This window comes from Bos taurus, chromosome 21 (genome assembly GCF_002263795.3).
Source record: "Bos taurus isolate L1 Dominette 01449 registration number 42190680 breed Hereford chromosome 21, ARS-UCD2.0, whole genome shotgun sequence".
In the NCBI taxonomy this organism is placed as follows: domain Eukaryota; kingdom Metazoa; phylum Chordata; class Mammalia; order Artiodactyla; family Bovidae; genus Bos; species Bos taurus.
Genome location: NC_037348.1, coordinates 26,169,070 through 26,194,826, shown reverse-complemented (window position 1 = coordinate 26,194,826; position 25,757 = coordinate 26,169,070). Strand labels below are relative to the sequence as shown.

The 25,757-nt window shown below is 46.2% G+C and overlaps 1 protein-coding gene and 1 non-coding gene across 6 annotated transcripts in view; one reads left to right on the top strand and one right to left on the bottom strand.

The window, feature by feature from the left end:
- CTXND1 (cortexin domain containing 1) overlaps positions 1 to 25,757 on the top strand; it is a 116,710-nt gene that overhangs the window by 73,027 nt on the left and 17,926 nt on the right. The window lies entirely within an intron of this gene.
- Positions 4,115 to 4,187, bottom strand: TRNAG-CCC (transfer RNA glycine (anticodon CCC)). Its single transcript has one exon. It is a non-coding gene; the product is annotated as a tRNA-Gly (tRNA).

The following is a 25,757-nucleotide window of genomic DNA, read 5'->3' as shown; positions in this document are numbered from 1 at the left end:
ATTTGGATGTGACTGAGCACACATACACAAAATAAGATGACAGTCCCCTCACTGTTCCTTAGGCTCCTCCTATACGCCCTGGGAACAGTGACAAAAATCTATCCCTTCGCAGCTCAACCTGTCCCCAGACTTGCTAAGACGGAAGTCCCAGCTCTAGGGGGCAGCCTATCAATCCTACCGATACAGTGTTGGCGGTGGGCCTTGGGGAGGTCACCTGTGCCCACCTTGGGCTGCCTGCATTGAATCAGTTGGTTCTTGTGCAACCAGGACACCTGTGTTAATTTCCTAGGGTGTCATGATAAAGTACCACAGGCTGGGGGTGGGGTTTAAACAACAAGAACTTATTTTCTCTCAAGGCTGGACGTGAGAAGCCTGGGATCCAGGTGTCAACAGGGCTGGTTTCTTCTGAGGCTTCTCTTGTTGGCTTGAAGACAGCTGCCTTCTCCCCGGGTCTTCATTTCGTCTTCCCTCTGTGTCTGTGTCCTAATCTCCTCTTCTTATAAGGACCCCTTTTGTGTGTGTTTGTGTGTGTGCACGCTTAGTTGTGTCCGACTCTTTGCAGCCCCATACACTGTAGCCCGCCAGGCTCCTCTCTCTGTGGGATTTCCCAGAAGAGAATACTGGAGTGGGTTGCCATTTCCCACTTCAAGGGATCTTCCTGACTCAGGGATCGAACCCTCGTCTCCTACACTGAGGCAGATTCTTAAGCACTGAGCCACCTGGGACGCCCTGTAAAGACCCCAGTCATATTGAATTAGGGTCCACCCATATGGCTTCCTCTTACATTGTTACCTCTTGAAAGGCCCGCATCCCCAAATACAGTCGCATTCTGAAGTTCTGGGAGTTAAGGTCTTGAACCTATGAACTGAGGCGAGCAGGGGACACAGTTAAGTTCATAACAACATCTGAGGGATGATGTTTGAACTTGACCCATTTGAGAGGGTGTGATCCAGGCTGGCACAGCAGTGAGGCCCCATGCAGAGGAACAGCCTCTGTACCAAGCCCCAGGAGGGCATGAGTGGACCTGAATCCAGACCTCCATCAATACAACAGTTGCTCAGCTTCCAAGACAGCCCTCCTGGGAATTCCCTGGTGATCCAGTGGTTAAGAATCCACACTTCCAGTGCAGGGGTGTGGGTTTGATCCCTGGTTGGGGAACTAAGATCCTGCATGCCTCACAGTATGGCCAAAAAAAATAAAAATATTCTTTCCAAGATGGCCCTCCTGTTGGAAATAGTCTGCTCCTTGTATTGTTTTTAAAGATAGATTTGATATAATTTTTCAAGATTTATTTATTTATTTTTGGCTGTTCTGGCTCTTTGTTGCTGCATGGGGGCTTTCTCCAATTGCAGAGAGTGGGGGTTACTCTTTGTTGCGGTACACAGGCTTCTTATTGGAGTGGTTTCTCTGGTTGTGGAACACAGACTCTAGGCAGGCGGGCTTAGTTGCTCTAAGGCCTGTGGGATCTTCCTGGACCAGGAATTGAACATGTGTCTCCTGCGTTGGGAGGCTGAGTCTTAACCACTTGACCACCAGGGAAGCCCTCCCCTGTCTTGTTAACTAATGCTCAGGAGAGGTGCTCCTGTCCAGTGGACCAGTGGACTGGCCACATGGACATTCTAGACTCAACTCCCTGGACGAGACCTGGACTCCATCTGTATCAACCACAAGGCAGAATTGTTTGCTGATGATCAAAGCATGTGTCTCCCGTCCCTGGGACCCAGTTAAAACATTAAAATATCCATCTCAGTGTCTATAAAAGAATGGAGAAATGTGGGCACTTTTAGCAAGCCCAGCTTCGAAAATCCTGCCTCTCCCCGGTGGCCACATCTCCAAGCGAGCAAGGACATTATCATTAATCGATCTACATGCTCAGTGGATTCTGGTTCTCCTAAAACCTGTCTTCTTGTTCAGCAATTACTCTGATTTCTGAGAATGCTCCTTAGAAAATGTTGCAGGTTGCCATTTCCTCCTCCATGGGAACTTCCAGATCCAGATATTGAACTCATGTCTCCTGTGACTCCTTCACTGTAGGCAGAATTTTTACCACCTGAGCCATGATTTAAACCATGGACCCCACCAAGCCCCAGCTCATTCTGTCTGGACAGAAGCACAAACGTCCTCTCTTTCCTTCTAGACCCAGAGAGACACGTTCACTCCCACAATGGACATCACTCGAGGCATCTTATGATTTCCTGCTTTCCACTAAAGTCATGACACAGCCGATTGTCAGCACTGCCTGTAGCCAAAGCTTTGCTGTCCAAGCTGACATGGCCTCAATCTCCTCTGCCCCAGCCCTGGAAACATCACAGAAGGACAAACAGTAGAGGCTGTGTCTGGAAAGAAATCTGTGTTTCTAGGTCTTAGATGACTGTGTCTTTGACCGTTACTTCTTTATCACCAAAGTCCTCTTTCAATCTATTGCTCCCACATCAATCTATGTGTGTGTGCATGCGTACTCAGTCATGTCTGACTTTTTGCAACCCCATGGACTGTAGCCCACCAGGCTCCTCTGTCCATGGGATTCTCCAGGCAAGAATACTAGAGTGGGTTGCCATGCTCTCCTCCAGGGGTTCCTCCCAACCCAGGGGTTGAACCTGAGTATCTTGTGTCTCCTGCACTGACAGGTGGGTTCTTTACCACTAGCACCACCTGGGAAGCCCTCATGATCCTTATTTTTTTCTGAATTAGAGATCCCTTAAGATCCTGCATGTCCTGCTCGGAGAGGCAGGTTTGGCTATGCCCCATGTCTTACCTAGGGAGCAAACAGCTACAAGCCCAGCCTCTCGTAGTCAACCCTCTTTTTGTCAGGCTGCCCCTCCCTGTGGTTCAGTTTATTGGGACTAAAAAGAGGAGGAACTTTCCTGGTGGTTCAGTGGTTGGGACTCCACACTCCCATTGCAGGGGGCTGCAGGTTTAATGGGCTTCCCTGGTGGCTCAGTTGGTAAAGAATCCACCTGTAAGGCAAGAGACCTGAGTTCGGATCTCTGGGTTGGGAAGATCCCCTGGAGTAGGAAATAGGAACCCATTTCAGTATTCTTGCCTGGAGAATCCCCATGTACAGAGGAGCCTGGCGGGTTATAGTCCTTGGGGTCACAAAGAGCTGGACATGACTGACAGACTTTGCACAGCAGGTTCAATCCCTGGTCAGGGAACTCAGATCCCACATGCTGCATGGCCAAAAAATAAAAATAAAATAAGAATAATTAAATATTTTTAAAAGAAATACTTAGAAAAAGACTAATAAAAAGATGGCTGTAGGGTCTATTGATTTTGACACATCATTCACCAGTGTGTCCCCCACCATCCTGAGCTTGGGTCTCACATAAATTTCACATAAATTCTCAGGCCTCATCTGTTCACTTGACTCTGGCTTGCTGGTCTCAGAGAAGAGAAGGCATTAGTAGGGTATGAGAAGATTGCTTTGTGTTCTGCAATGAACAAGGATTCTAAACAGAGAAAGGTAATTAATAATTAATGGTCTGGACTTATCTTCTCATTTCCCACACCCTTCGTGACTGGGATGTGAAATTCAACCAGGTGCTGAATGGCGGTCCCTGCATGGACGTGGGGACCCAGAAGATGGACAGTGTGCGGCAATGCGCTCCCTCGAAGCCAGGCTCCTCCCACCACCCAGATGGTCCGGAGTATCAGACTCCTCCAGCACCTATGGCTCCCCACCAGGAGGGAGGCGGTAAATTGTGCAAAGATGCTCTCCTGTGTTCCTGCTCTGTGTAAGCAGGCAGCTCTGAGAGTTGGGGGTCACCCACCCCATTCTTGTGAGGAAGCACAGAGACCCACCCAGGCTCCCTCACTGGTCACTAGTCGGCAGAGCCCAGTTTGAGACAACCATGTCTACATCCCATCTCATCTCATGGACTCCCAGTTGGGAGGCATTCTTTACCCCAGGGGCACAGGAGAGAGATGCTTTTGCAACTGGAATTTTGCAGGAAAAGAGGTAATGACACTAAGGACTCTCGATTCTCTTTTTTATTAATTTTTAAGTGTATGTATTTGGCTGCTCTGGGTCTTAGCAGCAGCACGAGGGATCTTTGATCTTTGTTGTGGCATGCAGGATCTTTTTGTTGTTGTCGTTGCAGCATGTGGGATCTAGTTCCCTGACTAGGAATTGAACCTGGGTCCCCTGCATTGGGAGTGCAGAGTCTTAGCCACTGGACCACCAGAGAAGTCCTGAGTCTAGATTCTCTTAATATGTCACTGCCTACCTGGCCCTAGAGAATATCCTTGGCCTCTTGTCCAAAGTATTTACTGAAGCTCTTGGGCACTGACCTGTGAAGACTCTGCCATTGCAGGGTCCCACCCAGCCCACTCCTCTTCACTCACCCATCCAATGGCCACCCATGCCATCTCTTCTAGGGCTTCAGAGACATGCCCAGAGAACAAGCCGAGGTGGCAGTGAACCAAGGGAATTCTGTAGGTGGTGAAGTGTCTGCTACCCATCGGGTTGCTGGGACAAATATCAGCAGCCTCAGATATGCAGATGATACCACTTTAATGGCAGAAAGCGAAGAGGAACTAAAGAGCCTCTTCATGAGGGTGAAAGAGGAGAGTGAAAAAGCCAGCTTAAAGCTCAATATTAAAAAAAAACTAAGATCATGAATTCTCATCCAATCCCATCACTTCATTGAAAATAGAAGGGTAAAAGATGGAAGCAGTGACAGATTTTCTCTTCTTGGCCTCTAAAATCACTGTGAATGGTGACCGCAGCCATGAAATTAGAAGATGATTGCTTCTTGGCAAGAAAACTATGACAAACCTAGACAGCGTATTAAAAAGCAAAGACATCGCTTTGCTTACAAAGGTCCGTATAGCCAAGGATATGGTCTTTCCAGTAGTCATGTACGGATGTGAGAGCTGGACCATAAAGAAGGCTGAGCGCCGAAGAATTGATGTTTTCAAACTGTGGTACAGCAGAAGACTCTTGAGAGTCCCTTGGACAGCAAAGAGATCAAATCAGTCAATCCTAAAGGAAATCATCCTTGAATATTCATTGGAAGGATTGATGCTGAAGCTGAAGCTCCAATACTTTAGCCACCTTATGCGAATAGCTGACTCATTGGAAAATACCCTCATGGTGGGAAAGACTGAAGGCAAAAGGAAAAGTGGGCAGTAGAGGATAGGACGATTGGATGGCATCACCAATTCAATGTACATAAACTTGGGCAAACTCCGGGAGATGATGAGGGACAGGGGTGCCTGGCGTGCTACAGTCCATGGGGTCACAAAGAGTCAGACATGACTTGGCAATTGAACAAAACCCATTGTATGGCTACTGCCACATGTGTAACTTCTCCAGTGTATGTTGGAGAGATCTAACTTAGTATTTACCAAGCTGGGAGCACCTCCTGCAGCCCTTGATAACCAGGCCACACGGGAGACCCTGGAGGGTCCTGAAGCCAGGCCTTGCTGACTATGCTGACCCACACCTGTCCAGGGAAATGGGCAAGTGAACTTTACCCAGCCTCCTTCTGGAGTGAAGAGGAGGTGGCTGAAAGGAACTGGAGGATTGGTGGATGGAAGCTGCAGCTCATGTGGTCACAGATGAAGTCTTTGCCAAGCCCAAGGCTCTTGACCTCACTGTGTAGCAAAGGTTGCATGTTCTGCAGGCTTGTGGACACAGTGGGGGAAGGACAGGGTGGGATGTATGGAGAGAGTAGCATGGAAACATATGCATTGCCATATGTAAAATAGATAGCCCGTGGGCATTTGCTGTATGAGGGACACAGAGAGCTTAACCTGGTGCTCTGTGATGACCTAGAGGGGTGGGATGGGGTTGGATGGGGTTGGGGGTGGGAGGGAGGTTCAAGAGTGAGGAGACATGTGTACACTTATGGCTGATCCATGTTGATGTATGGCAGAAGCCAACACAATATTGTAAAGCAATTAAAAATAAATGTTTAAAAAAGATTGTATGTTCTAACTCACAGTCTACTTCTTTAAGCAGCACGTGCCTCTCAAGAGCAAAATCAAATACCTCCAGAGGTTGGGCAGGAGACGTGATGACTGAGGGAGGCTGGGTCCAAGATGATAGGGAGTGGTGAGGACTATGGAAAATGAGACTCAGGAGCAGTCTGAAGGAGACACTGACGGGGGACTTCCCTGGTAGTCCAGTGGTTAGAATCTGCCTTGCAATGCAGGGGACAAAACTAAGATCCCTTACTCCATGGAGCAACTAAGTGTGCGCATGGCAAAGACCGAGCCTATAAGGAAAGATCTCGCATGACACAGTGAAGATTCTGCATGCCACAGTTAAGACTCAAGGCAGCCAAATAAATATATTTTTTTTAAAAGGTGGGGGACACTGGCAACTTAGCTCTGACTACATGTTTGCAAGTTAAGAATCTGCCTGCCAATGCAGGAGCCTCAGGAGACATGGGTTGGGTCCCTAGGTCGAGAAGATCCCCTGAAAGCAGGCATGGTTACCCACTCCAATATTCTTGCCTGGAGAATCCCCATGGACAGAGGAGCATGGTGGGCTATAGCCCATGGGGTCGAAAAGAGTCAGACACAACTGAACAGCTGAGCATGCATCCACACACTGCAAGGCAGAAATATAGGTTTAGGGCAGCAGATCTGACAATCTTCCAAAAACAGAGATTCTGAATCTTATGTAAAATCTCCCAATGGCCAATTCTTTAAAATTAAAATGAAAGTAAACTCATAGCCACGTTGCAGCCCGAGCATAGCATCCGTGTGTGCTTGTCTCCTGCATTGGCAGGCAGGTTCTTTACCAACGAGCCACTTGGGAAGCCCTTGAGCGTAACGTGTTTTTGCCCAAGTCTACCAGAGGATGCTATTGTGACCTTGGACTTGGACACTATCTGGCGCTGTCTCATGGAGTGGAATATGAGGCCTGATTTAGAAAACAGACCATTCAGAGCTGTTCTGGAGAGGAGCAGCCAGACGGACCACAGCTTGGCAGCCCTACGCTGCCCCAGGGTATCAGCCCTGAGATCTTCTATTATTGACAGATGATTCTTGCCTAGGCTCACAGGAGCCCCTGGTGGCCCAAGGGAGCCTCTGCAGTTTCAAACTTGCCACCAAATCCCTGAAAACACCCATGCCTAGTCACTCAGTTGTATCTGATTCTTTGTGACCCCAAGGATTGTAGCCTGCCAGGCTCTTCTGTCCATGGGATTTCCCAGGCAAGAATACTGGCGTTGCCGTGCCCTCCTCCAGGGGATCTACCCAACACAGGGATCAAAGCTGTGTCTCCTGGATTGGCAGACGGATTCTTTGCTGTGTGAGCCAACAAGGAAGCCCCCTGAAAACACAGTGAAGGGCATCTGGAGAGAAGGAGCTCCTTTCAGGACCCGTCCATCTCTCCTGCCTCTCAACAGAGCCAGTTACTTGGAGTGACCGTGATGCAGTCATAATGCAGCACCTGTCTCTCTTTAGGGTGTCCCCAAGTCTTCTCAACCTATGTCACACATAACGGGCCAAAATACTGGAGTGGGTAGCCTTTCCCTTCTCCAGGGGATCTGTGTGATACCTAAGGAACCAGTTTCTTTATTTCTAAAGCAGCTGCTAAGCTGCTAAGTCACTTCAGTTGTGTCTGACCTGTGCGACCCCATAGATGGCAGCCCACCAGGCTCCCCCGTCCCTGGGATTATCCAGGCAAGAACACTGGAGTGGGTTGCCATTTCCTTCTCCAATGCATGAAAATGAAAAGTGAAAGTGAAGTCGCTCTGTTGTATCCGACTCTTAGCGACCCCATGGACTGCACCTACCAGGCTCCTCCGCCCATGGGATTTTCCAGGCAAGAGTACTGGAATGGGGTGCCATTGCCTTGAGGTACCATAATTCTTCCTCACTTCCGAGACCTTGACCAGGGGACAGTGCGTGAGCACTAAGTCTTTCTGACATAGCAGCTGGTACTGGCCAAATTCCAGCACTTCCCCCCGTAGGGCTAGTCTCCCAGGGGCCTGTTAGGAAGCAGAACCAAAAGGAGCAGAAAGTCAGGTTTCTCTTGTGGACTTGCCTATATCCCAGGATGTCCGGTTGACTTCGGAATCACGATGCTGGCTGCTAGAAAGAAAATAACATCCGTCATTAAGGGCTCCTTGAGCATTTACATGCTTGTTTTATTTTCCCTTAAATGTGACAGTTGCCACTGATTTTTATATCTTGTACAAAGTGCTGCCAATAAACAGATGTATTTTTAAAGAGCTCCCATCAGTGAATCAGTGAGATAAATTAGCTTCTAAAATCCTTCTCCCCTTAACAGATGTCTGGAAAGTCCTCAGGACTTCCAGAAGGGAGCCTTCATGGAGAGACGTCTCACTTTACCAGGTGATCAGGAACTGATTCTGCTGCAGAGAGCGTGGCATGATGTGTTCAGAGCTTCATCGCAGCTTCACGGGTGTCAGTATTGCATGCCAGTCCAGTAAGAAATCAACAGGAGCCACATAGATGGCTTGGCCAGGCCATTTCAGGCTGGGAAAGCTCCCACACAAGACAGTGGTGTGGAATCCACTTTGGGGAAGTGGGGTGTCCAGGCTGCTCAGGGGCCACAAGACAGGAAAGCACATGGGAAGAGGTGGAGAGTGGGAAACGGTGTCTGGCGCTGACCAGGCTTTGGAAACAGGCTAACCAGTGTTTGCTTAAGGAAGCAGGGACTTCCTTGGCGGTCCAAGGGTTAAGACTCCACCTTCCAATGCAGAGAGTGTGGGCTCAACCCCTGCTCAGGAAACTAAGATCGCACATGGAGCAGTGCAGCTCCATCGCTCCGTCATGTCCGACTCATTGCGACCCTATCCATGAACTACAGCACACCAGGCTTCCCTGTCCAGCACCAATTCCAGGAGCTTGTTCAACTTATGTTCACTGAGTTGGTGATGCCATCCAACTTTCTCATCCTCTGTCGTCCCCTTCTCCTCCTGCCTTCGATCTTTCCCAGCATTAGTGTCTTTTCCAGTGAGTCACTACTTCACATCAGTTGGCCAAAGTATTGAAGTTTCAGCTTCAGCATCAGTCCTTCCAATGAATATTCAGGACTGATTTCCTTTAGGATGGACTGGCTGAATCTCCTTGCAGTCCAAGGGACTCTCAAGAGTCTTCTCCAACACCACAGTTCAAAAGCATCAATTCTTCAGTGCTCAGCTTTCTTTATAGTCCAACTCTCACATCCATACATAACTACTGGAAAAACCATGCTTTGACTAGATGGATCTTCATTGGCAAAGTAATGTCTCTGCTTTTTAATATGTTGTCTAGGTTGGTCATAATTTTTCTTCCAAGGAGGAAGCATCTTTTAATTTCATGGCTGCAGTCACATTCTGCAGTGATTTTGGAGCCCAAAAAAACAAAGTCAGCCACAGTTTCCATTGTTTCCCCATCTATTTGCCATGAAGTGATGGGATCAGATGCCATGACCTTAGTTTTCTGAATGTTGAGTTTTAAGCCAACTTTTTCACTCTCCTCTTTCACTTTCATCAAGAGGCTCTTTAGTTCTTCTTCGTTTTCTGCCATAGGGTGGTGTCATCTGCATATCTGAGGTTATTGATATTTCTCTCGGCAACCTTGATTCCAGTTTGTGCTTCATCCAGCCCAGCGTGTCTCATGATGTACTCTGCATATAAGTTAAATAAGCAGGGTGACAATATATAGCCTTGACATACTCCGTTCCCAATTTGGAACCAGTCTGTTGTTCCATGTCCAGTTCTACTGTTGCTTCTTGACCTGCATACAGATTTCTCAGGAGGCAGGTAAGGTCATCTGGTATTCCCATCTTTCAGAATTTTCCACAATTTGTTGTGATCTACACAGTCAAAGGCTTTGGCATAGTCAATAAAGCAGAAGTAGGTGTTTTTCTGGTATTCTCTTGCTTTTCGATGATCCAACAGATGTTGGCAGTTTGATCTCTGGTTCCTCTGCCTTTTCTAAATCCAGCTTGAACATCTGGAAGTTCATGGTTAATGTACTGTTGAAGCCTGGCTTGGAGAATTTTGAGCATTACCTTGCTAGCATGTGAGATGAGTGTAATTGTATGGTAGTTTGAGCATTCTTTGGCATTGCCTTTCTTTGGGATTGGAATGAAAATTGACCTTTTCCAGTCCTGTGGCAGCTGCTGAGTTTTCCAAAGTTGCTGGCATATTGAGTGCAACACTTTCACAGCATCATCTTTTATGATTTGAAATAGATCAACTGGAATTCCATCACTTCCACTAGCTTTGTTCGTAGTGATGTTTTCTAAGGCCCACTTGACTTCTCATTCCAGATGTCTGGCTCTAGGTGAGTGAACACACCATCCTGGTTATCTGGGTCATGAAGATCTTTTTGTATAGTTCTTCTGTGTATTCTTGCCACCTCTTCTTAATATCTTCTGCTTCTGTTAGGTCCATACCATTTCTGTCCTTTATTGAGCCCATCTTTGCATGAAATATTGCCTTGATATGTCTGATTTTCTTGAAGAGATCTCTAGTCTTTCCCATTCTATTGTTTTCCTCTATTTCTTTGCACTGATTGCTGAGGAAGGCTTTCTTATCTCTCCTTGCTATTCTTTGAAACTCTGCATTCAAATGAGTATATCTTTCCTTCTCTCTTTTGCCTTTAGCTTCTCTTCTTTTGTTAGCTATTTGTAAGGTCTCCTCAGACAACCATTTTGCCTTTTTGTATCTCTTTTTCTTGGGGATGGTCTTGATCACTGCCTCCTGTACAGGGTCACAAACCTCTGTCCATAGTTCTTCAGGCACTCTATCAGATCAGATATCAGCACGTTGGTACAGGGTGTGGTCAAAAATTAAAAAAAAAGACTCAAAAGCCTGTCATGACCACCATAAACACATGAAAGCCAATACAGTGGAGTCTAAAGATCAAGTCAGTCAAGCCATGGTTTGAATCTTGCCACTTTATAGCCAGGGAAACCTTGTTATGCGTGGCCTCTTTATACACAAATCATTGTGGACCATGGAAATCCACTCCAGTAATTCAAACTGAATGTGTTTCCAACTGAGCTTCTTCTTGGCCTGATCCCCCAAATGCTGCTGATTCTCAAAGGCCTTAGACTGGAGGGGACATGAGGCCAGGGGTAGGGAGTTGGAGTAGAAAGAGGCAGTGTTCTTTTTAAAAAAAAAAAAAAAAGTTTATGTATTTATCTATTTATTTATTTGGGTCTGCATGTGTGTGTGCTAAGTCACTCAATCATGTTTTTTCACCCACCTGGGAAGGCCCAAAAGGGTTATGCTCCAGTGAGGCTCAAACTCACAACCTTGGCATTGCTCTGCATGTGCTACCGTATAAGTACCATGTACTAACCTATTGTGCCACTGGAGCTCCTGGTTGTGCTCAAACTGGTCATGAGCATAGTGCCCTCATGAATGAAATTAGCATCCTTATCATAGAGACCCCAGAGAGTTCCCTGGCCCCTTCCACCCTGTGAGGACACAGTGGGAAGTCTGCAACGTGACAAAGGGCCCTTACTTGTCCATGCGGGTACCCCGTCTCTGTCTTCCAGCCTCCAAAAGTGTGAGAAACACATTTGTGTTGTTCACATGCCACCCAGTCTGCAGGGTTTTGTCATAGCAGCCAGAACAGACTGAGGCCTCAGCCAAAGATAAGTCCATATAGACAGCTGGTTGAGGAATGTTATATAGTATTTGCTATGAACCAGACATGTTTCTTTCTTTTTTTAAAATAATTAATTAACTTTGTTGCTCCAGTCTTAGTTGTAGCATGGGGGAAATTTAGTTGTGGCATGTGGGCTCTAGTTCCCACACCAGGGATTGAATCTGTGCCCCCTGCTTTGGGAACATGGAGTCTTAGCCACTGGACCACCAGGGAAGTCCCCAGATGCTTTTCTAAGTGCTTTGTGTATATATTCTTCTTAGTTCTCATAGCACCCCTTTGGGTAGTTACTTCTGCTGTTCCCATTTTGCAGATGAGCAAACTGAGGCTCAGAAGGGTTCAGTAGTTTGCTCCAGGCCGTCATCATGAGGCGACAGAGATAGGTTCAAGCCTGTGGGAAGAGGAAGGTGTTGGCAGAGTGGTGCTGCGATGTTGGGGCGCTGAGGGGTGGGTGGAGGGCTATCTAACCACTGAACTATACCAGGGCACCTCTCTGTGGCCAGGAGCAACAAACCAGGACATCCCAGGAAGGACGTCCAACTGGCTAGATGGGCCCTCAGGACAAAGGTCGAGCTGGAACTAGAAACAGGGACTTGGTTTCCCCTGCAGCCTTCCAGAGTGACGTGATGCCACGCACCCCCACTGCTCCCCACCAGACAAGCTTACAACTAGGTTATGCAGATGAACACGAGTTGGGGCAAGCTGATTCTGAGATGCTGAGCTGAAGAGGTCAGGCTGGCCAGTTCCTCTCCCTGGGAAACACATGTGCATGCAACATGGCCAAAAGATCGGGGGGTGGGGGGTAGCCTCTGTCCTGAATCTCTTCTCTAACTCACATTGAAATGCACTTCAGATACCCAGAGAGAGAGAGAGCCATTCTCTAGGTTTCTGCTACTCAGGTGTCTTACCGAGTCCCTGGAGGCACTGGGGTAACCCAACAGGACACCCTAAATGGAGGAACACAGGAGCCTGTACACTGGTTCTCCTTCTGCTTGACTAGATGAAGCTTCTCCTGCCTCATCATCTCCCCCAGACTCCACAGGGAAGAACAAACAGCTGAGGGGGAGGGGAAGGGGATGGACTCTGGTTGAAGAGCACAGAGAGGCCATGCAACCTGACCAAGGTCACACAGCCATCAACAAGCAGAGCCATTACTCAAACTCCACGGGGATTACCCCTCAGCCTGCTGCTCTTTGCAGCTCACTGTCCCTGCCTCACTGAAGAAGGCCACAGCCAAGCAGCAGCCTTGTGTTCAGAGCTGACCTGGGGTATCCAGAACACTGTGGGGTACTGGGGAGTAGACCCGTGAAGCTGCAGTTGTGAAGAGAGGGGCATTAGAAATTTTTTTATTTATTTATTTTTGGCTGTGCTGGGTCTTTGTTGTTGCACCAGCTTTTCTCTAGCTGGTGAGAGCCATGGCTGTTCGCTAGGTGTGGTGCCCAGGCTTCTCATCGTGATGGCTACTGTTGTTGCAGAACATGGGCTCTAGAGTTTGGGCTCAGTAGTTGTGGCACCATGGGCTTAGTTACTACCTCCAGGCACGTGGGATCTTCCCGGATCAAGGATCAAACCTGAGTGCCCTGCCTTGGCAGGTGGTTCTTTACTACTGAGCCATCAGGGGAGTCCGAGAGGGACATTTTGACAGAGGCAATATGACACAGACAAAGCATAGAGTCCTCATTTTGACTTCTAGATGTTGTGCATAATAATAGGTAGCCCATCTTGCTCTGCCCTCTACCCAGCTTCTGCCCAGACTCGCACCCACCCCTGACCCCCATCACCCTCCTCATTTAGCACATTGCCTGTTGTTTGTGATTTCTTTTCCAAGTTTCATCCAAGTGCCCCCGGTCAGAGGGTCAGCCTCCAAAAGGTCAAGTTGCCATATTCAATCCTTGTCACCACCCCACCCCACCAAGAAGTCTGCAAATGCATTGAAGGAAGAAGGCTGGTGCTCCTTGGTTTCTGGCTTCCACATGGTGCCCTGCGCACAAGGATGGAATCCCCCACAACAACCTGCCTGTTTTCCTGGTGAGGATGCCAGGGCTCAGTGACTTGCTCAAGGTCATTTGGACTTTCCATAGCAGTTTGCTCCCACTCTGAAGGATGCCCGCGGGGGCATCATCTGTGCTCACAAACATCTTCACATGTGCAGAGGAGTCTTGCAGCTCCGATGCACACAGCCACTGTGGCTGCCTGCCTTGAAGGGGCCGTCAGTTTCAGGGAGATTAATTACTCCCGGGGACAGCCAAGTCAGTGTCCTGCAGCGTGCCTCTGCTGGTCTGAGTCATTTTGGAGACACTGGCTTGTGCGGCTCCCCTGAACCCCTCGTATCAGTAGGTGCAGCCAGCCCTCTGATCCAGCCTAGGTCACTCAGTCACTGTGAGATATTCCCTTGTCAGAGGACACCAGGTGATCTGCCGTGTGGTCGTCTGTGTCCCGGGGAACCCAGTGCTGAGAGCAGGTGTGCAGGCTGAAGGATGGGATCTGGTTTACTCGGGCAGTCAGCGTGGGGCACGGACACCTGTGGAGTGTATATGTGCTCAGTCACTTCAGTCATGTCTGATTCTTTGTGACCCCATGGACTGTAGCCCACCAGGCTCCTCTGTCCATGGGATTCTCCAGGCAAGAATACTGGAGTGGGTTGCCATTCCGTCCTCCAGGGCATCTTCCCGACCCAGGGATCGAACCAGTATCCCTACATTTTCTGCATTGGCAGGTGGGTTCTTTACCACTAGCACCATCTGGGAAGCCCTGCGACATCTATGGAGGGAAACCATCAAAAATAAGAACAACAGTGACTGTTTTCATAACATGTTTACTCTCTGTTGGACACTCCACTTAGCACTTTTGACATATATCCTCATTTATTCTTCTCAGAGATCCAGTGAGATTTGTGGGCTATCATTATCCCCCGTTTAAAGATAAGAAGATTGATGCTTGAAGAAGTTACATTACTTGTTCAGGGTTACCTCGCCGGCAAGCCAGGTGGCCAGAATCTGAGTCTGGACATCTTGTTCTAGGACCTGAACTTGTAACCACTTCTCTCCCCTCCTAAGAAAGGAACTTCCTACAAGTGTCTGCTGTTTTCCCATGAGAAAGGGCTTTGAGATTTTAACTACAGTGGTGAGAATTAACCAGAGAAGGCAATGGCACCCCACTCCAGTACTCTTGCCTGGAAAATCCCATGGGCGGAGGAGCCTGGTAGGCTGCAGTCCATGGGGTCGCTAAGAGTCGGACACGACTGAGCAGCTTCACTTTCACTTTTCACTTTCATGCATTGGAGAAGGAAATGGCAACCCACTCCAGTGCTCTTGCCTGGAGAATCCCAGGGACGGGGGAGCCTGGTGGGCTGCTGTCTATGGGGTCGCACAGAGTTGGACACGACTGAAGCGACTTAGTAGCAGCAGTAGCAGGTGAGAATTAACAGCGGAAACGGCTCAATATACCTGAGTCAGCCTGATTATTTATGAAAAGGACCCCCTGCTGAGGCTTTGGGTGGGGAGGGGGAGAGGAAGACTGAGCAGAGCTGGTTGTATCACTTCCCTCAGGTACTCACTGCTCATCCATGTCGTGCAACCCAATTTCATTATGAGAAGATAAAAGGCCGATTCTCTCCCTTTATTTTTTTTTAAACAGATTTATTTATACTTACTTTTGGCTGTGCTGGACCTTTATCGCTGCACAGGCTTTCTCTAGTTGCGGGGGCTACTCTCTAGTAGGGGGGCTTCTCACTGCAATCGTTTCTCTTGTTTCGGAGCACAGGCCCAGTAGTTGCAGTAGCTGCTCCTTGGCGTGTGGAATCTACCCAGACCAGGGATCAGATCTGTGTGTCCTGCATTGGCGGCAGATTCTTTACCAATAAGCTCTGATTCTCTTCCTTTAAAAGAAAAATCTGTTAAAGGCTCTTCGCCAGTGTTGAAAAGGTAAATAATTACATAAGGACGCAAATGAAATGGCACTCAGGTTAGAAATGTAGGTTCAATTTCCTAAACATCTCTTTGGCTACTGGTCTGTTGTAAGACAATTAAATCGCTCCAAATGAGTGAGATTTGTAAATGAGTTCTCTGTGCTTCAGGAAAAGAAGGGAGGGACAGAAAAGCCAAGCATTTTCCCTTTTCACTGACCCCTTTGTCCACACTTTGCTGGCCCTCACTGCCACTGCCCTGGTTCACAATCCTCACCATCGCTCCGCTTGTTGACAGCATGTCTTTAGGTGTTCAGTGTTCCAGGCAAACCGCACCCCATTCTAGCCTGGCTGTCCCCATGCCCACCCTTCAAACACAGGAAGGTAGGAACTCCTCAGAGTCACTGTGGATCCTCACTTCCAATCCCACTCTGGTCCCAGAAGCATCGCACCATCTACGTGCCCAAGACTGGGACATAATCTCATGAACCTGCTTAGCTCAGTAACCAAAGCAGTCCATTGTTATTGCTTTAACAACAACCGTGAATGGAAACCGTGTTCCAAAATAGAAACTCTGTACAGGTATTGACCATGGTTGCTCTCAGTGTGCACAGACCCTTCCGTGGTTGCAAGAAGGGAAGTATTTTTACCAAGTTAATGGGATTTTCTCTTTCACCTTCACCTGATTCATCCTGGACAACAATCTGCTGGGGAAGAGATTAGAATGCTACTGGCGGGATGCAGAAAGGAAGGCCACACTCATATTCAGTTCCTGACACAATCAAAAATATGATTATGCAGCAGAATAATAGCCTTGCAAGCCAGGCTATTTTCCTGAGAAGAAAATTTCCAAACTCCCTTATTTTCTTCTTTATTTAGTGTCTCACAAACCAATTTAGAGGACTTGGCTCATAAATTTCTCCTGTGGTTTAGAGCCTTGTCCATATTCTTAATGAGATATTAGCTGCATTCAAGAAGGAGAATTAGACCCAGAGGAAGTAAAATTAAAAAAAAAAAAAAAAAGAAGGCAGGACAAAAAAATGGCAGACAAAATGGGAAAGAGAGATTGAAGGTGATGAGATGTACCCCCAACTTCTCTTCTCACTTGGACTTGGAGGGGCAAGGTGCATTAGACAGGTTGAGGGCTGACTGAGGACTGGGGGTCCCCGCCCCTTTAGGACAGTGGGATGGACACAGAGAAGTAGTGGTGGATTTCAAAGCAGCGTTAAACTCGATATCAATAATGAGAAGGCAACCAGAAAATCTCTAAATGCTTGGAAAGTAAGCAACACACTTTTAAATACCTATATGTCCAAGAAGGAATTGCGGTGTAGATTTAAAAATATTTTGAGGACTTCTCTGGTAGTACAGTAAATAGGAATCCATCTGCCAATGCAGGGGACATGGGTTTGATTCCTGGTCTAGGAACATCCCACATGTCTCAAAGCAGCTAAGCCGGTGCAGCACAGCTACTGAGCTTATGCTCTGGAATCCAGGAGCTACAACTACTGAAGTCCATGTGCCCTAGAGCCTGTGCTCCTCACAAGAGAAGCCACCATGATAAGAAGTCCTCACACCACAATGAGGAGCAGCTCAGGCTGTCCACAACTCGAGAAAGCCTGCGTGTAGCAGCAAAGATCCAGCACTGCAGAAATAGATAGATAAATCTCTAAGTAAATACAAACTTAAAAAAATATTTTGAGCTTGTGGGTTACAGCTAAGCACTACTCATGGGAAAATGTATAGCCCTAAATGCACAGGTTGGAAAAGAAGAAAGGCCCAGCATCAGTGATACATGCTTCCAGCTGAAGGAGGTGGAAGATGAGTGGCAATGTCAAAGGAAGGATGTAGGAAAGTCAAGGTAGATCTCAGTTATAGGTAGCAAGCACGCATCCAAACCATCAAACCCAAACACGCATTTTGAAGGGATTCATAGATGGATAAACTGGTAAAGAAACAGAAAGAAAATGCTAATTACTGATAACAAGAATGAATGTGGAATCTAGAAAAATAGTATAGATGATCTTATTTGCAAAGCAGAAATAGAGACACAGACATTGAAAACGTATGGATACTAAGGGTGGCAGGGAGTGGGTGAGATGAACTGGGAGATTGGGAATGATATTATTGACTGATACTACTGACCCATCATGTGAATACTGCTGACCCGTAGTATCAATACACACTATGTATATAATACATATGTATATATACACACATATATATGTATATAATAGATATGTATATATACACATATATATGTATACATGTATTCCCAACCCAGGGATCGAACCCAGGTCTCCCACATTGCAAGCGGATTCTTTACCAGCTGAGCCACAAGGGAAGCCCTGCATTTTTATACTACGTATAAAATAGATAACTAATGAGAACCTACTGTATAGCACAGGGAACTCTTCTCAGTGCTCTGTGGTGACCTAAATGGGAAGGAGCTCCAAAAAAGAGGGAGTGTATGTATTTGTGTGATTGATTCACTCTGCTGAGTAGCAGAAAGTAACACAACATTGTAAAGCGACTCCAATACACATTAGTTAAAAACAGGGCGGAGTGGGATTAAAGGGCTGCATTACTATAGATCCTACAGATATTACAGAATAGTAAGAGAGGGGTATAAACAAACAACTTGTGGTCAGTTTAACAATTTGGATGAAGTGGACTTGTTTAAAAGCACAGCTTACTGAATGTAGTGGTCCCAGTGAGGTGGCTGTGGAGTTTGGCTTTTTCCAGCTCCTTGGTTTTGTGTGTCCTTGGAGCCAGGGCTGAGGCTCACCACCCTCTTCCGGAGCTGCACAGCCGTCAGGTGGATGGAGTAGAGAAGAGGGCTCAGAGATTCTTCAGCCTAGGCAAGCTGGTGAGAAGCTATGTCAACCAAAGCACTGAAAGACCAGCCTCAAGTTACCAAGCCAACAGCTTGAACAGAGAAGAGCTGGGGGTCACAGAAACCAGGACGACCAGGAGACACAGAATCCACACCCTCTACCTCTCTGGAACCCAGGTACCACCTTCTGTGTGTGCTCATTAGCTCAGTCCTGTCCAACTCTTTTGCAACCCCATGGACTACAATCTGCCAGACTCCTCTCTCTGTGGGATTCTCCAGGCAAGAATACTGGAGTGGGTTACCATTTCCTCTTCCAGGGGAATCTTCCTGACCCACTGATTGAACCTGCATCTCCTATATTGGCAGGTGGATTCTTTACCACTGAACCACCTGGGAATCCCAGTATATAAAGTGAGCAATGATTTATTCAATTCATTAATGAAGGGGCTATCAGGCTGGTAAGGCTGACTCCAAGATAATTGGAAAAAGTAAATTGTTCCAAGTCCCTGAAAGCAAGACTGCTTGAATACAATTGCTGATTTACAGGCAAAATTTCTAACATGCTACAGAGCAATAAACTGTAACCTTTGGGGTGATTTTTCTTCCAGGCAAAATTCTTTGCCTTGCTACCGGGCAAGAATCATCTGCATTGCTATCAGTTTTCCACAAGTTACATCCACTCTTCAGATCTGTAAAATAGTCTAATCAATAATAGTAAGGAGTGGACCCAACAGAGGCCCACTGGCTGAGGTGGTGCTCCTGGCTTCCCACTGCCTGTGCACAATGGGCAGGGCACCCAGACATCACTAAACATCCTGGGGTGTAACATGTGAGAGGGGCAAGAACCCAGGGGTGGGAGGAAGTAAGACCATGGAGGACGACCTGAGCATCACCAACTCAATGGTAATGAATTTGAACAAACGCCAGGAGATAGTGAAGGGCAGGAGAGCCTGGCATGCTGCAGTCCATGGGGTCGCAAAGAGTTGGACACGACTGAGCGACTGAACAACATCAATAACAACAGACCATTGAAGTCAGCCTCCGTGTGAAGCAGGCAGTTGAATGACAGATAAAGAATGAATAAAGGAAACCAAAAAGCTGAAGTAGAAGACTGTAATATTTACAGTGGAAGACTGTGATATTGTTGATGAGTCAGTGCCTCAACTGCTCGCCAAGGTGGGTGCCTGTGAAGGACATTCCATCTGCTGTAGGAAACACAGGGACATTTTTTTTGCATGTCAAGTTTACTGTGTTTGATTTGTTTCTCTTTGTAACATTAAGGAAGGAGCTGGAATTCAAGATTTGGGGGAAGCACGAAGGAGATTATGTATTTCACGGAACAGAGGTAAAATTTAAATAGAATGTGCTATGCTCACTCAATAAAACTCAGTAAACCATGATCCCCAGAAATAAGATACGAAGACTAGACTGGTTAATAGACAAAAGAGCAAAGATATGGGTGAAAGTGAAAGTGTTAGTCACTCAGTTGTGTCTCTTTGCGACCCCATGGGCTGTAGCCCGCCAGGCTGTTCTGACCATGGGATTTTTCAGGCAAGAATACTGGAATGGGTAGCCATTCCCTTCTCCAGGGGATCTTCCCAACCAGGAATTGAACGTGGGTCTCCCATATTGCAGGCAGATTCTTTACTACCTGAGCCACCAGGGAACTCTCAAAAAAGATATGGGTGGGAGGGGGACAAATCTTGCTCATTTCAAAATGAAGAACTGATTATGTTTTGCCTTCTCTTGGTGCTTTACATCCACTAAAATTACCAAAGAAATAAAATGTAGACCAAACAGGTACTTCTCTTGTGGTCCACTGGTTAAGAATCTGCCTTGCAATACAGGGGACACAGGTTTGATCCCTGGTCGGGGAACTAAAATCCCACATGTTGTGCTACCACTAAGACCCGATGCAACCAAATAAACAAATTAATTTTTTTTTTAAAAAGCTGACAAAATGTAGACACAGACATCTGTACCAGTGCTGAAAAGGGGTTAGGGTGTCCTCAGTGGAGCAGAAGGGTATAAAAATTTCTGGAAGCTGTGAAGCAGACAGAATCAGGTTGACATCAACGACTGAATGCTCAACTCTTATGTCAGAGGCTGACTCCCACAAGACAGGAGTGGGGTCTGTGTCCCGCAGCAGCAGAAGGCGCAGGGCCAGAGCAGCAGGCACGGGCAGCAGGAGCGCTGGAGCACTCAGCCGCAGGGAGCCGGAGAAACTGAAAAACTCCAATCTGAGAACCATGCCAGAGCCTCCTGCAGGAGAAGCTTGCCATTTGCCCCCAGGGCCTGGTGCATGGACTGCTTCCTAAATGAAGCAGAGAATATGCTCTTGGAGACTTGCTAACCCAAGCAGGAAAGCCAGGGAGAAAAGCAGGGGGAGGGGACACTTGGCGCCCTACCCTCACCCCACCCCCAGCAAATACTGAGTGGGAGGAGAACTCTCAGGAAGGACCTCACAGCAGGGAGTGCAGTGTTAAGACTTCACCTTCCAGTCCCCGGGTGGGTTCGGGTTCAATGCCTGGACGGCAAACTGAAATCCCACACGCCTTGGGGCCAAAAACCAAAACATAAAAACGGAAGTAATGCTGTAACAAATTTTCATAAAGACTTTTAAAATGATCCATATCAAAAAAAATCTTAAAAAAAAAAGACCTCACTTCAGGAGTTGGAGGAGAAACCAGGTTAGGCGGATGGATGTTAGAGAAACACGGTCTTATAAAGCTCTGCCCTCAACCCATCACAGGGGTTTTTTAAACTTTTTATTTTACATTGGGGTCTACCCGATTAACAATGTTGTGATAGTTTCAGGTGGACAGTGAAGGGACTCAGCCGTACATACACACGTATCCATTTTCCCCCAAACTCCCCTCCCATCCAGGCTGCCACATGACATTGAGCAGAGTTCCCTGTGCTGTACAGTAGGTCCTTGTTGGTTATTTGCCCTATTCTTTCTTTATTGGCTGTGATTGGGATTTGCTTCTCAGAGTCGCTTTTGAGCTGCCACCTTCCCCAGGGAGGAGGGAAGGACTAAACTCTTCCCTCTGGGTCTGGCCCAAGTTCTCCGAAATAAAACTCGCCCACTGCTCTCCGCTTCAGTTACTGTGCCCAGGGTGGAACCCCGCAGCTCTTAGAGCAGATGACTGGGGGCGTCAAACCCAAGTAATTGCTGAAGGAGCCACGGTGGCTTCCAATATCATTTCTACAGCTCCTTTTGTAGAAGTGAGCAGACAGAAATATGAGGATATCCAACATCCCAACAAGCTGAGCACGACTTAGGATAAAGCTAGCACAAGAAAATGTGGTTTTGGTAAAAAGAAAGACAACAGAACCAGGATAAAGAAGTCCAGAAATAGACGGTTCTGGTCATCTATTACTGTGTAATCAATTACCCAAATCTTGACTTAATAGTAACTATTTAACCTAGGGGAGTGGGCTGGGGTGGGTGGGAGGGAGGCTTCAGAGGGAGGGGATATACGTATACATATAGCTGATTCACTTTGTTGTATAGCAGAAACCAGCACTACATTGTAAAGCAATTATCTGCCAATTAAAAATAATTTTCAAAAATAGCAATCATTTATTTTGATCACATATCTGGGAGCTGAAGTAGGCTCCACTAGGCAGTTCTGCATCTCTCAGGTCATGGCAGCCAGATGCTGGTTGGGAGTGGGGTCTCCAAGTCTCCTCACTCACTTGTCTGGCACGTGGGTTGGGAAGACTCACACAACTGGAACAGGAACAGCCTCGCCCATGGGTGGTCTCAGGCAGTCTCTCCAGGTGGCAGCCCCAGGCAGTTCCTGGCATGATGGCAAAAGGCTCCTAGAGCCAGTGTCCGAGAGAGACCACAAAGGTTATGTGACCCTTAACTCAGCCAGCCCTGGAATTCCACCTCATTTTATTCCTTGAGGCAGCCACAGAGGCCCATCCACATTCAGGGGGCGGGACCATGGACTGCCCCTTTTGGAAGGATTTGGGGATGTATTTTTAAATCATTACATCAACCCACTTATATGGATCACTTGACTTGTAATACAATAAGAGAAAACATGGTGTTATCAATAAATGGTGCAAGAGAGATCAATGTCTGGGGAAAAAATGTGAACTTTACTTAATACCAAACATGGACATTCATTTGCTCCTAGAAATTATATATTTTCTAATTCTGGGATATAATATATAATTTTAGGGAGCAAACATAGGAGATCTTCATGATTTTGGGGTAGGAAAAAAATTCTTACATAGGATGTAGAAAGCACTAACCATAAAAGGAAAAATTAATGATCTGTATTTTATTAAAATGTAGACCTTCTGTTCACTAAAGACATCAGTAAGGGAAGGGAAAGGAAATACAAAGACTGAGAGAAGATATTTGCAATACATGGATCTGACAAAAGATTCTTATCTAGAATATATTCATGCCTACGAATCAAAAGGACACATAGCCCAATAAGTAAATGCTCAAAAGACATGAATAGGCATTTCATAGAGGAGGCTAGCAAAATAGCTAAAAAAAAAAAAAAACACCCTTCTCATTTCACATTAAGGAAATGACCCACAATATAACCCATCAGAATGGCTGAAATGTAAAAGTCTAAAAATACCAGATGCTGATGAGGACACATAGGAACTAGAATTGCTGAAAGGCATGCCAGTGTGCATCTAACTTGGAAAACTCTTTGGCGATATCTGCAGAAGTTGAGCGTACAGCTACTATATAGTCCAGCCACTTGACCTCAAGGAATACAACCAATCGTAATGAGTACATATATTCACCAAAAGATAAGCAAAGAAGTACAACAATTTCTTAGCAGTACAGTTCATAAGAGGCCCAAGCTGGAAATAACCCAAATGGCCAACAGCTATGGAGTGAATAAATAAATTGTGCTGTGGTCACACAATGGAATACTTCACAGCAATAAAAAAGATCTATTGATAGATGTGGAAATGTGGTTAAAAAGTCATAGACCATAATTTGAGCAAAAGAAGTCAGACACAAAAAAGTACACACTTGGTTTCATTTATATGAAGTTTATAAACAGATAAAACTAATGCATGGTGATATCAGAATACTGATTTCTTCTGAGGAACAGGATACATGCATGTGTGTGTGTGTGTTGTGTGTATGTGTAACAAATAGGCCTAAGAAGTTACATTATATAGTCATAACTGCAATACCTCTATCATAACCAACAAAAAAATACGGAATGAAACAGGGCAAAGACTAATAGAGTTTTGCCAAGAAAATGCACTGGTCATAACAAACACCCTCTTCCAACAACACAAGAGAAGACTCTATACATGGACATCACCAGATGGTCAACACCGAAATCAGATGGATTATATTTTTGCAGCCAAAGATGGAGAAGCTCTACACAGTCAGCAAAAACAAGACCAGGAGCTGACTGTGACTCAGATCATGAACTCCTTATTGCCAAATTCAGACTTAAATTGAAGAAAGTAGGGAAAACCACTAGACCATTCAGGTATGACCTAAATCAAATCCCTTATGATTATACAGTGGAAATGAGAAATAGATTTAAGGGCCTAGATCTGATAGATAGAGTGCCTGATGAACTATGGAATGAGGTTCGTGACATTGTACAGGAGACAGGGATCAAGACCATTCCCATAGAAAAGAAATGCAAAAAAGCAAAATGGCTGTCTGGGGAGGCCTTACAAATAGCTGTGAAAAGAAGAGAAGCGAAAAGCAAAGGAGAAAAGGAAAGATACAAACATCTGAATGCAGAGTTCCAAAGAATAGCAAGAAGAGATAAGAAAGCCTTCTTCAGCGATCAATGCAAAGAAATAGAGGAAAACAACAGAATGAGAAAGACTAGGGATCTCTTCAAGAAAATCAGAGATACCAAAGGAACATTTCATGCAAAGATGGGCTCGATAAAGGACAGAAATGGTATGGACCTAACAGAAGCAGAAGATATTGAGAAGAGATGGCAAGAATACACAGAAGAACTGTACAAAAAAGATCTTCACGACCCAGATAATCACAATGGTGTGATCACTGACCTAGAGCCAGACATCCTGGAATGTGAAGTCAAGTGGGCCTTAGAAAGCATCACTACGAACAAAGCTAGTGGAGGTGATGGAATTCCAGTTGAGCTACTCCAAATCCTGAAAGATGATACTGTGAAAGTGCTGCACTCAATATGCCAGCAAATTTGGAAAACTCAGCAGTGGCCACAGGACTGGAAAAGGTCAGTTTTCGTTCCAATCCCAAAGAAAGGCAATGCCAAAGAATGCTCAAACTACCGCACAATTGCAATCATCTCACACGCTAGTAAAGTAATGCTCAAAATTCTCCAAGCCAGGCTTCAGCAATATGTGAACCGTGAACTTCCTGATGTTCAAGCTGGTTTTAGAAAAGGCAGAGGAACCAGAGATCAAATTGCCAACATCTGCTGGACCATCGAAAAAGCAAGAGAGTTCAAGAAAAACATCTATTTCTGCTTTATTGACTACGCCAAAGCCTTTGACTGTGTGGATCACAATAAACTGTGGAAAATTCTGAAAGAGATGGGAATACCAGACCACTTGATCTGCCTCTTGAGAAATTTGTATGCAGGTCAGGAAGCAACAGAACTGGACATGGAACAACAGACTGGTTCCAAATAGGAAAAGGAGTTCGTCAGGGCTGTATATTGTTATCCTGTTTATTTAACTTCTATGCAGAGTATATCATGAGAAACGCTGTACTGGAAGAAACACAAGCTGGAATCAAGATTGCCGGGAGAAATATCAATAACCTCAGATATGCAGATGACACCACCCTTATGGCAGAAAGTGAAGAGGAACTCAAAAGCCTCTTGATGAAAGTGAAAGTGGAGAGTGAAAAAGTTGGCTTAAAGCTCAACATTCAGAAAACGAAGATCATGGCATCCAGTCCCACCACTTCATGGGAAATAGATGGGGAAACAGTGGAAACAGTGTCAGACTTTATTTTTATGGGCTCCAAAATCACTGCAGATGGTGACTGCAACCATGAAATTAAAAGACGCTTACTCCTTGGAAGGAAAGTTATGACCAACCTAGATAGCATATTCAAAAGCAGAGACATTACTTTGCCAACAAAGGTCCGTCTAGTCAAGGCTATGGTTTTTTCCTGTGGTCATGTATGGATGTGAGAGTTGGACTGTGAAAAAGGCTGAGCACCGAAGAATTGATGCTTTTGGGCTGTGGTGTTGGAGAAGACTCTTGAGAGTCCCTTGGACTGCAAGGAGATCCAACCAGTCCATTCTGAAGGAGATCAGCCCTGGGATTTCTTTGGAAGGAATGATGCTAAAGCTGAAACTCCAGTACTTTGGCCACCTCATGTGAAGAGTTGACTCATTGGAAAAGACTCTGATGCTGAGAGGGATTGGGGGCAGGAGGAGAAGGGGACGCCAGAGGATGAGATGGCTGGATGGC